This window comes from Zonotrichia leucophrys, chromosome 6 (genome assembly GCF_028769735.1).
Source record: "Zonotrichia leucophrys gambelii isolate GWCS_2022_RI chromosome 6, RI_Zleu_2.0, whole genome shotgun sequence".
NCBI lineage: Eukaryota > Metazoa > Chordata > Aves > Passeriformes > Passerellidae > Zonotrichia > Zonotrichia leucophrys.
The window spans coordinates 9,454,404-9,474,086 of record NC_088176.1 but is presented as its reverse complement, the minus strand read 5'-3'; the positions used below and the strand labels follow the sequence as shown (position 1 = coordinate 9,474,086).

The 19,683-nt window shown below is 41.0% G+C and overlaps 1 long non-coding RNA gene across 2 annotated transcripts in view; it reads right to left on the bottom strand.

Moving 5' to 3' along the window:
- Positions 1 to 332: 332 nt before the first annotated feature.
- The window catches only part of LOC135449778 (uncharacterized), a 61,640-nt gene continuing 42,289 nt past the window's right edge, over positions 333 to 19,683 (bottom strand). Inside the window, exons 2-3 of one of the 2 annotated variants that reach the window (XR_010440834.1) lie at positions 1,262 to 1,383; positions 333 to 409 (exon numbers count right to left, since the gene is read on the bottom strand). This is a non-coding gene — a long non-coding RNA (uncharacterized LOC135449778). The remainder of the gene's footprint in view (positions 410 to 1,261; positions 1,384 to 19,683) is intronic. The other variant, XR_010440835.1, reaches the window with a different exon arrangement.

Here is a 19,683-nt window from a genome sequence, read left to right as displayed (position 1 = left end):
CTGGCAGACTGGAGCGTTGGGGGTTTTGTTTCAATCTGCCACTGCTTTGCACTGCAGCTTTGAGCAATCTGGCCTAGAGCTGCCACAGGTTCAGGAGAACCATACCCTGACTTGTGTACATGTATACAGACACACAGATATCAGCACATGCTTCATTACCCCATCACTAAGTGAAATGTTATCTCTTAGGTGCTGTCCTGATGTGAGGCATGGACAAAATGTGGCGTGGGAGTGAGCAGCATGAGTCAGTCAAAGCAGAGCACGAGCAGAGCTCAGGAAAGGAACAAAAACTTTGGATAAAAACATATGTAAATATAGATTGGCATACATACCTTAAAAATAGATGCTCTTATTCTTAAATCAGACAACAAATTGTGTGGGCAAGAATTACTCAATCAATATTTTTTCCCTGTAGGAGACAAATGAGGCACAGACAGTAAGTGAATTTCTTGGGATCACAGATGTTCAAAGTACAGCTCTGGAGCTCACCATGGACTGTATTGGCACTGTGTGACTGTGAATTTAACTTTTTGTTTCGTGATTAAAATGCCTCTTATAATGTCCAACATCTCCTATAAAGACAAATGTCATCCCAAAATGTCAATATTCTAAGAAATAAAAATCTCTGAATAGGTTGCTATAAAGAACATTTTTTATGAGGCTTACTTTCCTAATTAGAAGTAACCAGGGCAGTCTTAAAGTGTTTTAGGGAACATTGAATAAAGCACAGCCTTAAGCCAACAGTGAATGTCTCTTATTATTAGTCACAGCTTGTGTCAACGTCTCTCCATTGTGTTTTGGCATCCATGGATTTGCTCCTGACTGTGGACCTGTCCTTGTGAGTGAAAAAGATGTAGAGAATATTTTTCTTTTAGCTGAAGAAAGTTGCCTGGCACAAAGCTATCATAACAACAAAGCAGAGGGACTGTCTGGAAGAGGCAAGTGCACTGCCTTCCATAGAAGGGGAAGAGTTTAATGAGAAATCTGTGATGTTTTTAGAAGTACTTCTGAGCCCAGCACAGATTTATTGATAGTAGCTGAAATGCAAATCATAAATTTTGTCACAAACACTCCCAAAACCAGAAAAACAAGTGTTTAAAAAGCCAAACAAAATGATACCAAACAAAAAAGCCACACAATCCTTTTTGGTCCACATCTAGTTCTCTGAAGAAACTTTCCCAGAACTATTTCCATACAAATCTGCTCCCCTGTATTGTTAGTGTGTCTTCCAAGAGCACTAGAGGAGCACAGTGACTCTCACCTCTGTGGGCTGTCATTGTTCCGTGTGTGGGTGACACTGCCACTTGATGATGCATGGCACTGATGCATGATGGCCTGGTGACAGGGCTGGGCTGGCTTCCTCCCTCTGCCACTGGGATTCTGCTGGGTGAGGAGAAGAAAAACACATGTGGATTATTTTTGGCATAGCAGTGCCATAACCATCCTCAAGCGCAAGAGGAAGGATGGTGGTGCCATCATCCATGAGCTGGATGGGGCTCTGGTTTCATGGAAGGTGTCCCTGCCCACTGCAGGGGGCTGGAATGAGATGATCTTTAGGGTCCCTTCCAACCCAGGCATTTGATGATTCTGTGATCCACGTGTGAGGCACTGAAGAAGCTTTGAAGGCATGAGGAGGACAATATAGGAGGGGTATACAGAAACCAGCTGATGGCTGACACCACTGAGCAGATCCAGATCAGCTGTGTACGATTCTGCATCCCACTTGCTGTTTCAAAATGGAGATTGGTGCCAAGTCTCAAAAATGTTCTGTTTCTTTGGTACAAGACAGTAAAAATGTGGGTGTAGTTTTATTTTTTTCTTTAATGGATCTCTGAATAGTAGCTTAGTGCTGCTTTTATAAATCCAAAGAAGATAAGCAGTATACTGAATAATAAACATACTAATAATTTCTTTATCTTTTGGATGGAAAAAAACAGGCCAAATTTTGGCCTCTATGCCATTGCAGGCACTGGGCATGCAGCTCTCATTTTGGGTTTTGCCTTACAGTGCTGCATGTGAGCCCTCAGAGGTCACTCCGGAACATTTTTTTGCCAGTGATTTATTGGTAATGCCACTGTGGCTGTATGCATTCCTCTGTGCCAGCTCTACCATAAATATGGAGGGAGACACGAGTCCCATGTGAGGTACTTTTACCCCTTAAGTCCCTCAGGCTAATCTAATTTTGGTTTCCAAACTCCCTTTGCATTCCTTTTCTGTTTCTGCACTTCTGTTCAAAGGTTACAGCATCTGTTTTCTCTGTGACTCCTGCTTGAAATGCCTTTATGAACATTTTCTCAATGCAAACTAAATTTATTAAAAAGAGAAAGAAAAAGAAATTGATAAAAAGAGTTGATAAAAATAAATAAAATTATTCAACATTTTACATTAATTTATTTACTTTCTTTATGAGTTAAACTTTTCAGCTATGTGATAAAAATAAAAAGAAGTATGACTAGTTCGCTTTTCATGAAAATCAATATTCAAGTCTATTCAAATTCTCTGTTATCATGAGTTTTCTGTCTAGAGAGAGCTGTGAGCATCCTACTTATTCTCAGCAGAGTTTTCTACAGGTAAACATAGGATAGAAGCTGAATCCATCATTTTGCTGACAGCTGGCTCCTTGAGGTTGTTATCTTAAGTGTGATTAACCACTCTTCTTCAAATGCTCATTATCTGTTTCAGAAATTGCCTTGCACAGTTTGTAACATCTCAGCAGAGCAAAAGTTACTCTGACATCATCTTGATTGAATTTTACTTTACAGTGGTTTTCCATTTGAGTTGATTTATCATGCATTAAAAAAATTAATTATGGGCAGATCTCTGGACTCTGCTTAACATTTGCCCAGTCTGAGTCTTGCAGTAAGTTTGGAAATGCTGAGCTGACAATCTCCAGCTTTCTCCACCTGACACCTGGAATTAACCTGAGGTTTGAACTATCTCTGCCATCATGAAATAGCAATTAAAATGCAATTACTCTTTGGCATTGTCACAGAACATCACCTATTATCAGAACTCCTAAAATGCAAGAAATGAAGGGAAATGACTGTGGTGTGTGAGTGGATGGTGATCTAAGCTGCATGGGTAGTGTGTAAATGAATGTGCTCTTCTCAGGTGTGAAGGCAGTGGGCTGCTAAAATGGAGGAGCTTCACTTAATGATGTTGCCTTGTCCTGCCCTGCTGCAAGGTAATAATGCAATTAGGAAAGGCTGGCTGAATAATAAGCACACTGTTGTTGTGGGCTATAGGAAGGTGTTTCTTACCATCTTTCAGAAAATGAAGACAGCTTTTCTGAGCTGTACAGAACCATGTCCTTGCCAAGCCCTGTGTCTTAGCTGTCTTTTAATTTTCTTTTATTTTCCTTAAGAAAACCAGAGTTCCTTGTTGCTGGGTCTTAAATGACAGAAAATGCATTTGGCCATGTCTGCTCCTTGCTCCATATCATCCTTCCCCTGACAAACCTGCTGTGATTTAACCTCCCAGAGAGCCTGGGACAAGCAGGAATTCCTACAATTGGAATGGAAACTTTATCTGTGCAGGGCTGAACCCCCATCTGTCAGGACTGTCCTGCAGATCCAGAGCAATCCAATTGCTCTTCTAAATGGCTTTGAACTGGGGAGGGTTTAACAGTGTGAAGAAAGCACTCCAGCATATTTCTCCCTATTTTACTGAAGGATGAGAGGTCCAGGCCTCAGTGTGGATCTTTTCACACAATTCCATTACTCTTATCAAAGCAAGAGCTGGAAGCTATTTTTTATGGAGAAAGCTGTACATCTTGCACAGTAGTTTGGTTTTCAAACCACTCTGGGAGATTTCAGACATGGATCTTCCATTTGCTTTAACACACTCTGATTGAAATGGGAGATATGTGCCTGAATCCCACAGGCTGCTCTGGAAGTCCCAACTACAGAGTGTGATTTAAAACCCACTGAGATCAGATCTCTCAACTGATGTCAATGGGTCACAAAGTAAAAGAGGTTTCTGAATTTGATGTGCCTGTAAATGCAGGAATCTCAGGCAGTTCACAGTGACCCATTCCTCATTTCAGGCAGACTTTAGTCAGTAGTGGCCAGAGCTAGAGAGCAGTGGCATTTCCCAGGCTGCTGGGTGATGAATGATTCAACAGCCACAAATACAGTGAAGTCTTCAGTGCAATCACTGATAGAAATAGGCCAGGGAGGGGGGAGGTTGCCTAAGAGGCACTCCCTGGGATTACAAGGATTGAAGAGGTTGCCCAGAAACACAGGAAAGATTTTGAGACTGTACCTTAAATAAATGGAAAAGTCAGAAATACATTTTAAACCCTTTTTGTACACAACTTAGTTTCTCAGCTGCTTTTCTACACCTGGAAGACCCAAGATTAGCTTCAGCTAGTAAGACACGAGTTGGGGACCCTGATGTTCTCAGTCATACAGAAAAGCTTTTCAGGGACCTGCTTGCTTTCACTTCCAACTCAAGGTTTATCTGCCAGTGAGGAAAGATTCCTCCACAGAGAGCAGGAGGGACTGTTTTCATTTGGAAATGTAAGAAGGGGAAAGAAATAGGACCATGGGAAATGTGGATTGTTTGTTTTTCTTTGTATGGGGGATGTGGTCTCTCCCAAGTCACTAAAATTTTCCCTGCTGTTTGCAAGCACAGTGCTGTCTGTTCCTTCTGCAGGCAGGGAGATGTAGCTTTGTTGTCCATGAGCACCCAAAAGGAAGATATTGCACTCTCTGCAGGCTGATGGGGAGCATTGGGTATTTTTTAACCACGGAGAACATAAGATTTGATTTTGTGGGTCTGTGGAGCACTGCAGGGAAACAGCAAAAGTGCTTCTCATGTTCCAGGGAAAGGGCTGGGGGCTCAGTCTCTGTGGCTCTGTGTTCACAGCGGAGGGAGCTGTGTAACTGTGAATGCGCCAATTGATATATTGGAGAGTTTAATTTATCATTTAATAGACTAAGGCACCACAGCACTGTGACTGTCCCTAGCTCCAGAGGGTGGCTAAACCCCAGAGAGTTTAGTTTAGATTGTGCTGAATTCATTGCCAGCCCTTTGAGAAAACCAACAGCAGGAGAGTTAACAGCTGTGCTTTGCAAGAAGCAGGCAACTTTTCCTTTTTAACAAAAGTTAACTTTAAAAGTTATATTTTGGATTTTAATTTGTCTTTTTTTTCCCCCATGAGTTTTCACAGCTCCACCATTCTGACAAATCAGTCACACTCCTCTAGTGGAAATAACTAGATGGAAACTGTTTCTAGTGGAAACAACTGAGAGTGGGCATCACTGTCAGTAGGTATCTGCAGGCTAAGGTCATGGTCTTGTGAATTTAAACTATGCAAATATGATAGAAATGAGTTCGATCATCAGGAAAATCCAGCAATCGCTTGACAGGTCTGAGTGTGTGGTGCAGAACAGAGAACCCTCATTTCTATGAAAAGATGACAATATTTTGAACAGTTCTTGTATTTCCATCCAGACTTTCCAGAGGGACTTGGAGAAAAAAAAAAAAAAAAAAGTACCTATTTGGGGATTTGGTGTTATGTTCTTTAGCCCGTTTTACTGAAAGGAATATGAGTCATTTGAAAATCATAAAGTAAATTAATGAGTGTGACTGAAACTGGAGACAGCTCTCTCTAGAACAAGTGCAAAGTTTCTTCAGGCAAGGAGTTGATTTCTCAGCAATGGTGTTACTCCACTGGTGGTGCACACACTTAGGTAGTCATGGACTACAAAGTCTTCCACAAAGTTAGAAAACAATGGATGCTCAGCTTAGGAGAAATGTGCAACTTGCCAATATTTACTTTTTTCTATTTGTAATTCTAACTATCCACAGGCAGATGCTTTTGGATTTGTGTGTCTATTTAAATACATGTACACTTCTATCTATACCTACACGTACCTCCCACCCACTCTTGTTATGGAATATGAATCCAACTTGTGACTGAAGGAAAGCCCTCATATCTTGTGTGAAGCAGTGGTGAGCTGTCAGAGAATGGTATCATGGGTTGTTGTGACAGGTTAGTCAGAGAACTGACATGTTAGAAAGAAATGCTCTCTCCATCTGAACATGCTGGAAAGCTGACAGGAGCATAGTTACATGTGGAGTTTGGAAAGAAGTATCCAGGCATAGGAAATCCCATTATAGACTTCTGGCTGTATCAGAATATTTCTCCATATACCCAGAGGATTTTTATATATGTCTTGTGTATGCTCTAGATTAGATGCCACGTGATAAAAACTTGTTTTATACTGTTGACTTTAACAGAGATATCCAAATTTATGTCAGCTGATTATGTGTTATACTAAATATATAAAATTAAGATCAATGTGTATCTTGTTTATAAGATATCTAGGTGGTTATTTTGTAATTCAAGATTGTTCTCTGGGTAGCTTTGGTGTTTGGAACTTTCTCTACAGCCCTGTATACACATGGCTAAAATCAGTTTTTTTTCCTTAGCTTCACCAGAGCAGATGCAAATTTGGTGCATCAGAAGATAGTGCTGTTGCTTTCATTAACATTTCTTCCACAGAAAAAAAACTCTAACCCAAAACCTTAAATAACCATCACATATATTTTTTTTTCATTTCTGTGGCTGTTTGTTCTAAACTAACACAGAGAGAAAAGCAATAAGATGGATATTGATGGTAGGGGAAAGAAAGTACCCACTCATCAATGCTCCCTCATATTACTCCTTCTAGATTTAATTTCAAACAATCCAATGTTTACCCCATCTCAAATATCTCATTTCATCTGAAGTTTGTATGGTATTACAAGAAGGAAGGGCCAGAGTGTAATATTTCTAGATAAAGTCTTGTAGCCTTTCCTTCTCATCCTTGTTTTTGTTTTTGTTAATTCCCTTCCTGTTTTCAGAGAAGCAGAGCCATTTCCCAAACAGTATTGCTGAGAACAACAACTTGGGGACTGAGTCCTGTGCCAAGTCCCTGGTAGGATGGGGAGTTTTGAGCCACCCCATTGCTAATCAAACAATCTGGTGACATCCTGCCAACCCCATCCTTGTCATCTGCTGCTCCCTCTGCACACACATTGATCAGCTCAGCAGCATATTCTCCTGCTGTGCACAAAATTTCTTTTCCTTTGCTAACAGCCAAAGGAAGGAGGGATAGACAGATTTAGGACTCTTGGCTCATCTTATCTGGCTCATGACAGATATATTCTCAAATTGGTCTTGTAAGTCACTTTTTCCTAACTAGAAATGACTTTTTACAATGGATTTATATCTTTCTAGCCTGCTGCTCTGTTTTTCTATCCCAGGTTCATTTTCCCAGGCTCTTTCTTAGGGTTTGATTCTGAAAAGGGAAGCAATTTTCCTTTAGGAAAGTAGTAAAGGAGACAAGCACATCCCACTCTTTTCAGACCACAACTGTCTGTGTTTTAAACAGGTCAAGTCACAGTAGAGAAGGATCTGTCCCAAAATGCAAACACTACTAGAGAAAGTATGTGATAAAATTCCTTATCTTTTCCTGAACATAAAGAGTGGTATCTCCTCCTTGGGTACAGTGGCTCCCAGAGGTTTTGTTGCCTCTCCACCCGTTACTCAACAGTCATTGTTCCCTCCTTGCCTCCCCTTCTGCCTCAAAAACACAATGCAGGAGGAAGATTATGAAAACAGAAATCTCCTTGGACAACTCAGATCAAGGATGAAAAACTACTGCTCATAAAGCATAGCTGGAACCATTCCCACGAGCAGGGAAAGGTTAGTGAGTGTGAATGACTGTGGAGAGCTTGTCCACAGGGATTGACAATTTTGAGTGACACAGGATTTTCCAAGTGAATGCAGCAAAAAGATAAGTGCCTTGCAAACAAGCAGCTCATTTCTCTTGTAGGCTGAGGCCACTCTGCCAAGTTTTGAAATCACAAACAGGGCTAAAAAATTCATTTGATTACATGACTATTAGAAGCAGGTCACATGGGTACTCGGCCTCAGAATGCTGGACATCAGGCATCTAAATATTCAAACAGTTGTAGATAACAGAATCAAATAAAGTTACTGCAGCAGTGACTTTACAATCTAAAAAGGGAGAGTTCTCAAAACATAGTAAAAGGCTGACTTTAAGAGTTTAAGTCTTTTTAATAAGTATATGGATTAAGCATTCTCAGAAATTGTTGAGTTCAACAATTGCTGCTTCATCCAGCACTGATTCTGCCTTAGAAAATGCAGCATGTAGTGGCTGTGCTGATATCAGTGTGTTCCACTTCCTTCCTCTGTTCTGAACCAGAGATCTCTGTGTTTGTGCCACTGGTCCTGTGCTGCTCAGCACAGCAGAGATGTTGCTAATATTTCCTGGGGACAGAAATCCCTTCCTGATCAGCCCTGGGTTGCCACAGTTTTCAAGCACCACCACCACAGCACAGTGGTAAGTGACAGTGGCTGACAAAGGCGAAGTCCCTGAAAGTCAGGGATTTTTCACTGGTTATCCTTAGAGTTCTTTGTTTCTAATGCTCCCTTTGGGTACTTGCTTCTTGCGGGTTACCTACAACCTGGACATCTGCTCCAACATGGAATGGTGGGCAAGATATTATACACATATATCATAATCAAATGGAAAAAAACTCCCAGAGGACAATTTTCTTGACTTTTCAGAGGTTTCTCTTTCTGTGGACAATAGAGGTAGTCAGGGACAAAACCAGGCTAGATATCCAACCTGCAGACAGCTGGCTAGAGAGTCACCTTACTTCTGAGTGTCTAAGTGAAATCTATGCCCCATTTTGACTGCAGATTACTTGGGGCATCACAGCCATTTTCATACTTTGCAGTGCACTTTTTGGTGGTTTTGGTCAACTACCTGCTTTCTCTCAGAATACTGCAGCATAGGATGAACTCATTAGTTCATCCATTTGATTCAAGGTAAGGAGGGAGAAGGACTGTAATGTATGGAAAGTCAAGTTAGTCTTCCTTCTGGGCACTTTAAAATAATGGGGCAAGAGACTTTCCAAAAAGATCCAATAAACAAAAGTTAACCTGTGCCCATAATGAAGCAGGTACTGGAAGGAACAAGAAAGATAGATTTTCAAGTAGTGCTCTCTTTTGCCTTGGATTAAAAGAGTAATAAAATATGGTGTCTTGCTTTTTCTGCCTGTATGGCATGGTCCTGGCAAGTGATAATGCATCAAATACTTTAAGAAGCACTATAAAATAATTTTTTTAGTTAAAATTTGTTACAATTTGAATCATTAAGCAATTTTCCACTTAGCTTTGTCTTAAAAGAAAACACACTAAAATGCCATCAAATTTGCTGATATCACATTTGTTAACTGAAAATAATGGTTGACATTGGAGAGAGAGCTATTGGATTTTGGCAAATTAACATTAACAATGAATGCCATATGTTTGCCGAGAATCTAGTTTTACAACTTGATTTATAGAAGTAAATTTCTCTAAAAATTTCAAGCTTGCAATGCTCAATAAATATAGAACATAAACTCCTGCAAGGTAAAGGCAACTTTCCTCCACCCAGGAACCTGTTTTGTGGAAATGTATAATAGAAAGGCAAATGTGTATTTCCACACCTTTGGAAAGGCTGCTTTTCCAACTTTCAGAAGTCTTTAATGCATATTTGTGGGGTGGGAGGGAATGACCATAACCTAACAGGGATGTTATATTTCTTCCATGCTTTTCTCCAGTTTGAAGTAATAAAATTTTAACACCCACTAAAGCTTATCCTGCAGCACAGCCATCCATAACTCTGCATTGTGTGAAGTATATTTTTGCTTTGTTTTAAACCAACTTCCTGTTAAAAAACTATAAACACCTCATAGTCTGTGTTTTGCTGGAGGCAAACCTTTCATGTGCCACACAAGATTTAACAGACCTCTCTCCTGCAGCACCTCCTTCCCCACATCCATCTCATTTCCAGACTAGGCACCAAACTGGTGTAATCCTTTTTATGTCAAACTGCTCTACACCATCATAAAAGCATTGAAATCCTGTGAAATTACCCAGGTGAGGGCGAGTTCAAACATAAAAAGTGTTGAATATGGAACACATGAGAGAACCTGATAAATGCTATAAACTAACACATTTTCTCTGCTCCCATGTGAACAATTAGCCACGTCTTATGAGCAAGATGGATAAGAGAATGAATATGTTCTAGAGGAGCTGCTGCACAGTTCACTGTGACTCTCCCCTGCTATCTGACTGCCTCAGAGCTCCTGTGGCTGCCAGGCTGGGGGATTAAACCATGGGCAGCATGGTGATCCCATGGGAATTGGGGGTTTTAGCCACAGGGAGGACTCTGCTCACAGCTCGTGCACGACACACAGCCCGGTGGCTCTCAGTCAACACTGGTGACTTTTCTGCTTCTCCAGAGCCCACGGGCTGTGGGAGCTGGCTTGGGTTGAGGTGCTCCCAGGCCCTTATCTCACAGAGCCTGCAGAACCTTCCTGGCCCCATCAGAAGCTGAACAGAATTCCTTTAAATGGATTATTCCATTTCACCTCTCCACAGAATCAGAGAAACATCAAGCTTGGAAGAGATCTTTTAAGGTCATCAAGTCCAGCACTGCCACTGTAACCCCCAAAGCCCATCACAAAGCACCAGAGTCAGATGTCTCTTAACACCTCCAGGGTGTTTTTGTGCCTGTCAATCTACAGACGAGTCTGCCTCTGAATTTCTCACCCTCCTGAAGTACCCATTCACTTCTCTTCCAGCAGATCCAGCACCAGAAAGCAGATACTCCTCTCTCTCTGAGCTACACCTTGCAACAATAAGTGGATTCAACTCTGACTCTCTTCAGCATAAGATAAAAATATCAGACCAAAGTGTGAAATGGATGGATTTGAAATCCCAGTAAGAAGATATCCCTTGTAGCTGTGTATTTTGCACTTAAATACCTGTTCCTGAGTTGCAGCCACTTCTGGGACAGGGCAGGATAGAGGTGGAATAGAAAGTTTGAATGGAAACAATAAGACAGAACTTTTTATGGCAGCACAGAGAACTTTAAACCTTATTTAGCCTGTGCATCAGTGAACATATTGAGTCAGTGAACATTTAAGCTGTGTGATATTTGGCATTACTTTTTCTAAACACCCACTGAGTCAAACAGATGATTTTGAGGCTGCAGCCTAAAATTCCAAGGGTTTACACCAGAGGATCAGCTCCATAAGCCATCGCCCATTGTTACAGGAACTGCAGAATTTTACTTTTTTACACTTTCAACAACTACATGAACACAAACAGGAAACTTTCTGCTTTTTACACTTGCCATGAAAAGGAAAGTTGGTCAGAAAAATTCCCATGCCTGAAAGAAATCCTCAATGGAATTTGAAAAACACTTTTACTGTTTTGGCTATCTGAGATCAGCTCTTCTGCAAATCCCACCTCAGTATATGGACAATTTTCTCTCTGGTGTTCATTCCTACTTCACATACTTTCATAGGAGGTGGTTCTGGATGTACAGGTCTCAGCTATGACTCAAAGCAAATTTTGTGTAAACCCCTGTGAGTTAAACAGCACTGATTTACTCTGAAAACATCTCAGGTCTTGCTGAGCAACTGAAGAACTGAAAATATATCCAGGAAGATGCAGATGCAGCTGGCTGACTCAAGACTACACTCTGGATTACAGACATCATGAGGACCATGAAAAAATTGTTCCATTAGAAGAAGCTGAGAAAGTTTGCATCTAATACCCAGCAAAGAAGAAAAAGTTTCCCAAAAAATATTTGAGAAAAAAAGATCTCCATTCCAACTTTTTCTGTAGAAAGCAGGGCTGATTTTTTTCCTTGGGGGAAAAAAATGAAAAAGTTGAAATTTTTCTACATTTTTAAATTGTAGAACAATTCCCGAACAGGTAAAAAAGCTGAAAAATCATCAGAAATTAATGGACAAAAACTTTCTTTTGAAAGTAACATCATCACTTTTACGTAACACCAGTGCAGGGAATGCTACTTTAAAAGTGAAAAGCAGCACTTATCTTAGAAGGTCCTACTCTTAACTATTCTGTCAAAGATTTTATAATGATTTTTAAGTGGAAAAAATAGGGTAGAAATGACCTTTGGCAAATGAGAGCATTAAAAGCAAGAAGGAAAACCACTTTTTCCTATGGAAACTTATTTCATCAAGTCATTATTACACCTCTTATTAGTAAAATTACATTTTGGACTTGTCAGGAGAGGAATTAGTTCAGTTTGCAATATTATTACCCCCCACTGCAAATCATTTTTCTTCTGGAAAAAATACACCAGACATTAGACTAACCCCTGTGTTTCTTTCATAGCTCAGCACTACAGAGGCATAAAGTCAAAACTGGCCAACGATCCAACTCAAATACCATTAAAAATCAATGAAAAGCTTTGGAATAGGCTTCTAGTGTGGGTTACCTCCCCACTGACTACAAATGAAATTAATCTGTCAGGCAACAATAATACAGTGATATAATTAACTTGCTTAGAATACAATCATTTTAAGTTTCATTAAAAGTGATGAGTTTCTTTCAATTATGTTGCCAACATGCATTTTATTGTTGTTTGCTTGTTTACTGTTGAAAAAGGAAATAAATCCTTTTTTTAGTTCATTTCCCCCTGGACTGGGGATTGTTGCTGTAATGAAGTCCAACTTCCAGGGTCAGGCTTGATAATGTAGGGACAAATGGGGACAGCTGTAGAACAGGGAAATAGCTGCCATTTTCTCACTGGAGCCAGAAGCATGCGCATTTCACCCAAAAGTTAATGAGTACTCAATGCAATATTGATTCTGCCTGAGCACCAGTTCCAGCAGTAAGCTGGTATTACAATGAGAGATTGCACAGATTTTCCAAAGTGAGATGGGCTGGTGTGGGGAAGCTTGGGCCCAGAGCCTGGAGAGACCATGGCTTTGGGCACCTTTGATCTGGAAAGCTCCCTGACAGAAAGGCTGCTCTATTGTACCTCAGGATTTCATTGGGACTTGGAAACTCAATAGCTCCCATTGACTTCTCAGTGCAGTGTTTGAATTGTGCCTTCTCTCGGGGCAAGAACTAGAAATGAGAAGCGACTGCCTCCTCTGCTGCAGTCCTTCCCTTCTCAGCAGGATCTCAGGCCACTCTGACTGTCTGCTTGTGACTCCTCTCCAGCCCAGATCTCACATCTCACCAGGGTGACAGGGAGCTGGGGAGGTTTGCTCTTCTCCTGCCTACACAACACTTCTTAATGACAGAATCTTAATGACAATTACAGAGGAGAGCTGCACCAAGCCACAGATGGGGGAAAGAGCATTAAATAAAGATGAGAGTGGATCAAGCAGAGCTATGAGAAACTTGGCAGGTTTGATTCCCACAGGTTCACAGGAGCATCTTCAGCTGCAATCCACTGAACAGCTGCCAAAGTCAGGGGTGGTTCCAGACTGGGATACAGAGAAGGAGAGGCCACCTGGGTGTGAATTTCCATTTTATTTCTTCCCTGTCACATTTTTATGCACATTAAGGTTTATATTCCTCTCCTCTTTCTTTTACTTTGCAATCTCTTATTTGAAAGTATCAAACAAAGTTTATGGTTTTCAATAGAACACAATAGTCCAGGGTGGAATACAGTCAGCTTTCACAGAGGTCTAGATGGACTGGGTTTGACTTCATAACCTAATAACAGATATCTCTTTATTCTTTGAAAAATCAAAAGTGCAAGATGCCTGAAAGTATGAATATTACACAATACTAACAGTTGGAAAAAGAGACAGATGTATCTTTAATGTTTAAGCATAAACATTGGCTACATAAGTAGAGCTCTTGTAAAGAATGAACTGCAGGGTGTGGGGAGGAATTTTGTTTGTGCTGATCTGGAAGAATTTAGAGAAATGGAGTAAAGGAGAGAAAACGTGCATATATGTATTTTTAATGTGGGTGAACTTACTATCTTTTCACATTTTTAACAGTTATTTTAATATCAAAATCTAGCTTCATTTTTCATAGGGTAAAATTACCATTTAGATGGCAAAGAAATAACCCAGAAAAGCTCCAGTTTGAGAAAGCTGACATAAGATGTTATCATGTCCCTGCCAGTTCTTTCCTGCCTCTTCCTCGCCCCCAAATTATGCCATATGACACATTCAGTCAAACACCTTCAGCTGCTCTAGAGATCCATTTTTAGGCAAAAATTTCTATTCATCTGAGAGGGTTTGCCTAGGTCACCCAAGTCTGGTATTGGATGTACAGTTCTGCTTCATTCTTCTAAACAGCAAGCTCCCCAATAACATGGACAAGTTCTCCAGTGCATTGCCAGTGCCTTATCACCCCTCCAAAGGAAAAGTTAGTGTCCTTTGCTTGGCCAGGGTTGCTTTGTCTGGTACCCCCAGAGCACTGAGCTGTGTGACACACACTTCTAAAATAAAGGGACCAGCAAGTGAGTATTAGTCCATTTTTGTAGGACCACAATGGATATCACTGCCAGAAGAAAAAGTAGGATATTGTTCCCTAAAGCCATCAGGAAGCCATTGCAGATTTCACTTTTCAGCTTCATGTTTGCAGGACCTGTCACTTACAGGTCTAATTTAAATAGCTCCTTGCTGTTTCTTGTATTTCTGGTCCTTACTTTTAGTCCAACTCAGAAGGCAGCACTTACTCACATGTGCTATTTTGCAGTGACCCCTCTTAAAAACGGAATAACAAGATGAGCTGGCAGAAGTGTGCAGAAACTACAGTGACTGGACAATAACATTCTTCTGCCCTGCTGGATACTTGTAAGGAGGGTGAAAGATACAGCTGACCTTTTAAACTCTGATTTAGATCTCTTCTGCTCAGGATTTCCACAGGATCTTTCTCCATTCTGTGCAATGTTTAATGTATGTGATGGCTGGCAAGGAAATGCCTTGTTATATCTGACTCAGTATTCAGCAAATATCCAAAGGGCTGAATGCTACTCTAATTACAACCTATTTGCCTCAAAGTCCTCTGTGCACCAGCTTTCCTCTGTGCCTGCTCTTTATGCCTGGCTTTATCTCAGATGTTTTCCCTCCCCATTCCCTCTGCTGCTGGAGGATTTGTTACCAGCTCAGTAGGTCACTGTGAATTTTGCAGGGAGCAGCAGGACCAGGGACTTGTCTGAGGGACACAGGGGTTTTCCCTGGGGATCCTGGGGTCTCCAGTGCAAACAGCCCTGGGCTTGCAGTTTGGGGCAAGGTGACTGAGGATGAGGGGTGAAATATTCTGTCATTATTCTGCTCCAGGGCAGAGCTGTGAGCAGAAGGTGCCCAGGGTTATGCAGCCACTTGCAGTGAGGCACTTTCATGTGAAACATGCAGGTGAGATGGGGCAGAATTTATTTCTGGACATGTTTGGTGGTTACAGGTACAAGATGGGCCTTCCCCAGGCATGGCAAATACCACATGGGGTTCTGTGTGAGTTCTGAGTACAGCTTGAATGCATAAGGAATCACTGGCCTTTCTTAAATCCATTCAGTCTGCTGTGATGGAATTTGTATCTTTATTGTACTACCTTTGAAAAACCCCAAACAACACCTTTCCCCCAGTATTTAATGTGGTCAAGAGAAAGAGAAAGCTTAGGATAGAAGAACTACCATGAGGATGGTGGTGCTGTCTCCCCTGCTCTCTGGCACCTTCTTTTGGCTCATGTTTTCATGGGGAAGTGGGAGAAGCAAAGATCACCTTTACCAAGTACCTGTCATGGGCTGCTATGGATGGATTTGATTCCTCAGCACTGCAGCCACCTGTGCTGTGGCAATGTTTAATTAAAGACAGGAACATTGTCAGCAGCTGTCTCTTGCTCCCAGCTCAGGATTAATGTCAGTGAGGATTGTATCCTCACTGCTTTCAAGCCATCAGCTCCTGTCAGCTCTCATGGGCATCTTGAGGCTTTGTTGCTTCCTCATGCTTTAAGACCTTCAGGATTTGAGGAAGAAGCTCAGAAATTACGTCCTTTATTCAAAATCCTTCTTATCCACCAATACATTAAATATTATGTTTTTTTAAAAAGGCTGTCAGGAAAGTAATCCCACCGACATGAAGTCTTCAGGCCAAGTGCTAAAATTAAGTAATGACGTGAGCAATTCTGAACTGGAGAGTGTATTGGATTCCTTGCATAACAGACTTATCTAGGTGTATTAATTCCCCATTCAGACACTCCTCTCTAGTATGCCCTGGCTGACCTCTTCCCCCAGCTAAGTTGCATTTAACTAAAATGCTTGAAAAGAACATGCAGGGGAGGCAATTTCCTACCAATGCCTCCAACTCAGCACCCCAGAACACATTAGCATCCCACTATTGTTGTTTTCACACACAAATTGCTCCATTTTCCAAGTCTGACAGATTAGCAGACAAAGCATGAAGCTTTTGCTGAGAAACAGTGGAAATCATTAAGTAAGATTTGGGGTTAGTTCCTTTCTGGGAAAATCCATGCAAAGCATTATTTAGTATTTTGTAACATTAATCTGCCTTTGTGTACAGGCTGGGGGGCAGGTTTAGCTCCAGGTGCTCTGTGGCTCCTCTGTGGCCACACTTGGCAGCCAGCCCAACCTCTCTGAACCCTGACTTGGCCAGGGCTGCTATGGGGTGGAAATTTCATTCTTTTTCCAGTCAGCTTTATTTTCTAGGCAATTATTTTCTACTTCAGTCTCAGTGTTCTTTGCCTAAATTAAAACAAAGAAGACACATTTAAAACTCTTCCACACTTTCTTTTTTAGTCCTGTCCTGCTGTGATTTACTGGGTGCTGTAAACCACAAATTTCTGGCTGGGAAAGCCATGGCTGAGAAGAGGACAATGGTGGCTGAGGTTTCTGGGAAGGGAGCCTGTCTTGTTTCAGTCCAGCTCATACTTTAAGAGTGCTTGCCACCTTCCGGTTTTGGTAAGGATAACAAGTGCTTTACTGTGGCATATTGAGGAAATCAAGTGTAAAAATGCCGGTCCTGATCCTAATTCCCCTGCAGCAGATGAGAGATTTTCAAGATGTCATAATGCTGGTTGGAGAGTTTTGAAGTGAAAGGATGGGTTTGGGTATTTTTCTTTTTTTATTTTTTCTTTTTTTTTTAGTCAGAATGTAGAAATTACATCTGACAAGAAAGAAATAAAAGAAATCTTTTAAATTAAGTACCTAATTTGATACTATAGGCATTGTTGGAGAATGCCCTTTAACCATTATGTAAAGCATTCATGAAAGCAAGAAGAATGGTCAGTTAATTTTTTTAAAGTGAAATAGGTACAAATCCTTCAAAAGGGAAAGAACTTTGAAATTGGAATTTTTTTTTCTCACAAAGCTGCTTGCAGATTTTGACCAGTCTCAGACACTCCTATTCATCTTGTCAGTTGTCAGCACTCAGCCCAATTTCAGCAAGACCATTTAAGAGTATTACATGGGCCATTTGTGTGAAGGGAGAGTGTGCATTATCCCTAAAAAAGCCACTTCAAAATTATGGCACTCAGATAATATGAACAGCACTTCTCTCAAAAATCAAAGCACACCTTAGCCAGTCATCTGCAGTTTAGCTGGATGAAAGCATTCCACAGAACACATACATTTGGGGAAGGCTGGCACACGTTTATTCTAATTGCTGTCACATTTGCTTGGCTTGATGTAATTCATACTTAATTTTACATGTCACAGTTCTGTCCAAAAAAATCATTTCTACGGAGTTCCTAATTGAAGGCACCAGAGCATTTGAAAACATTCCAGCAGTGTGTGAAGCAGTGTGACTAACATATGCCATTGGATTATTCAATTTGTTCCTCCCCAGCAAGGGACAATGGGCAGTGAAGCAATTCTTATGGTTGTGCATTTTAATCTCATACACAACTCTGTTCATATTGAAAAAAACAGGTCAAAGCCAATGTTCCTTACAGGGAGAGAGAAAGGCAGTAAAATTTCAATGCTGCACAGTTTTTGGCAGTTCCTATAAGGTCTTTTGGCAAAAAAAAAAAAAAAAAGGTTGTTTTCTTGGATCTAACTTTGTCTTGCACATCTTCACACTGCAACATACTCCTTGTTTGTCTTTGTTAATTAGAACAGCACCCCAGCACCCAGCACAGCCTGAAGGATGGCTGCAGTCACAGCAAGGCAAGCAGCACCATTTGTTGGTCATGGCCCACTAAGGACGTGTGGGAAGAGAAGGTGGAAATTGGAGGGAAGTTTGCAGGTGTGGAGCAATTCATTCCACAGTGCTGTGGTGCAGAACCCCTTGCAGAGGATGCCACATCTCTGTGTGTGCAAGAATCTACAGGCAATATATGAAAAGACTGGAAAAATAAACAAAATGAAGTCAGGGCTTTTAGACAGCCCCAACATGACCTTCATGAAGAGCTGGAGGAAAAAGCTGCCAATTCTTTCTGTCCATCACAGGAAAGCAAACCAGGGTCAGAGGCAGTGGGAATAAAGGAAGAACAAGGTACAAGAGGTCTGTGAGGCACAAAGAACTATTTCTGCACCTTTCAATTTTGCAGCTGAAGTTAATTTATGCCCAGGCCTTCACCTGGGACAATGCCCAGAGTTACAATAACAACCTGAGAACAAGCAGCCCAGATGCCAAGGCACAGTTAGCTGAAGAAGCTGGTGGTTTCTTACGCAGGAGACCAAGTGATGACTGCTCTCAATTTTGCCCTAATTCATCACAAATCCCTGCCAGAACCATTTTGGAACCATGAGGTTTTGTCAGGCTCCCTTCTCTGACCAGTAGACATGTCAGGCTTCTCAAAAGCGTGAGCATCCCACCCAGGCTAATTTATCCCTCTCTCTCCCTTCCAGGATGAAAAATCAGAACTGCTCCCACCAAGACTCTCTTGACATAGCCCCAGAATACATGGGGCTCAGGGGGAGTGTAGGTTTGAAGAAAATTCCTCCTGCACAGCCTGCTGCTGTGTAAGGCAGTGCTGACACCCACGAGAGCTCTGCAACAATGTGGGTGAACTGGGTTTTCCCCCCACTTTCAGTGCATAAATCAGCAGAAATGAGCCTGTTGTGTCTTTGTCCTGGTTCAGCCAATTTTCCTGCCTTCTGTTGAGCCATATGAGAATTACCAATGGGAAACCGTGGCAAACATATTAAGCAGTTTGTTTGTTACACCTCAAGTTCCATTAATTTTCTAAGCCAAAACAGGGGACATTTTTCAATTAATATTTGAGTTGACGGTTAATAACAAATCTGGCTGTCCATGTTATAGCCACAACTGTTATGTTTGAGCCCTCCTTAACTGTGCAGTTTCTAAATTGAGGAATTAATTCTCCTACTCAAAAGAGATAAAATTTTGTGACTGTGATAGTAAAAGCTCTCTGCAGACCTGCAGGATCCCAGGTATCTTCCATCACTACCCGAGTCTACCAAATGAGGACTAAGAAACAAATTAATTTGCCAGAAGTATATTTGTACCATCATCCAGAGCAATAAGAATAAATACACCTTTGGAGGCTGAACAATGCTCTAATAATGACTAAAGTATCTGTGCTTTTCATAGTAATTTAAAAAAAAATACTTAAGATGTTTGCTTTCTCAGATTTATCCATGTAAATAATTTCTGCTCAACGTATCCCTTTATAAAAACTGCTAGAATATTGTGGAAAGGAGATTTCATTCCTCTGACTGGTACTAAGTTATACAGTATGTATCTACTCATTATTTGATTGAATAAAATCCAGATTATGAGGACAATATATCTAAGATTCCCTCCTGACAATTGTTTCTTTTTCTTTTTTTAATACTGAAATAAACTATTTTCCATGGATGTTCCTGCCAACACACTTGTTCATTCAGAACTTTGGGCTTTTTCCCAATT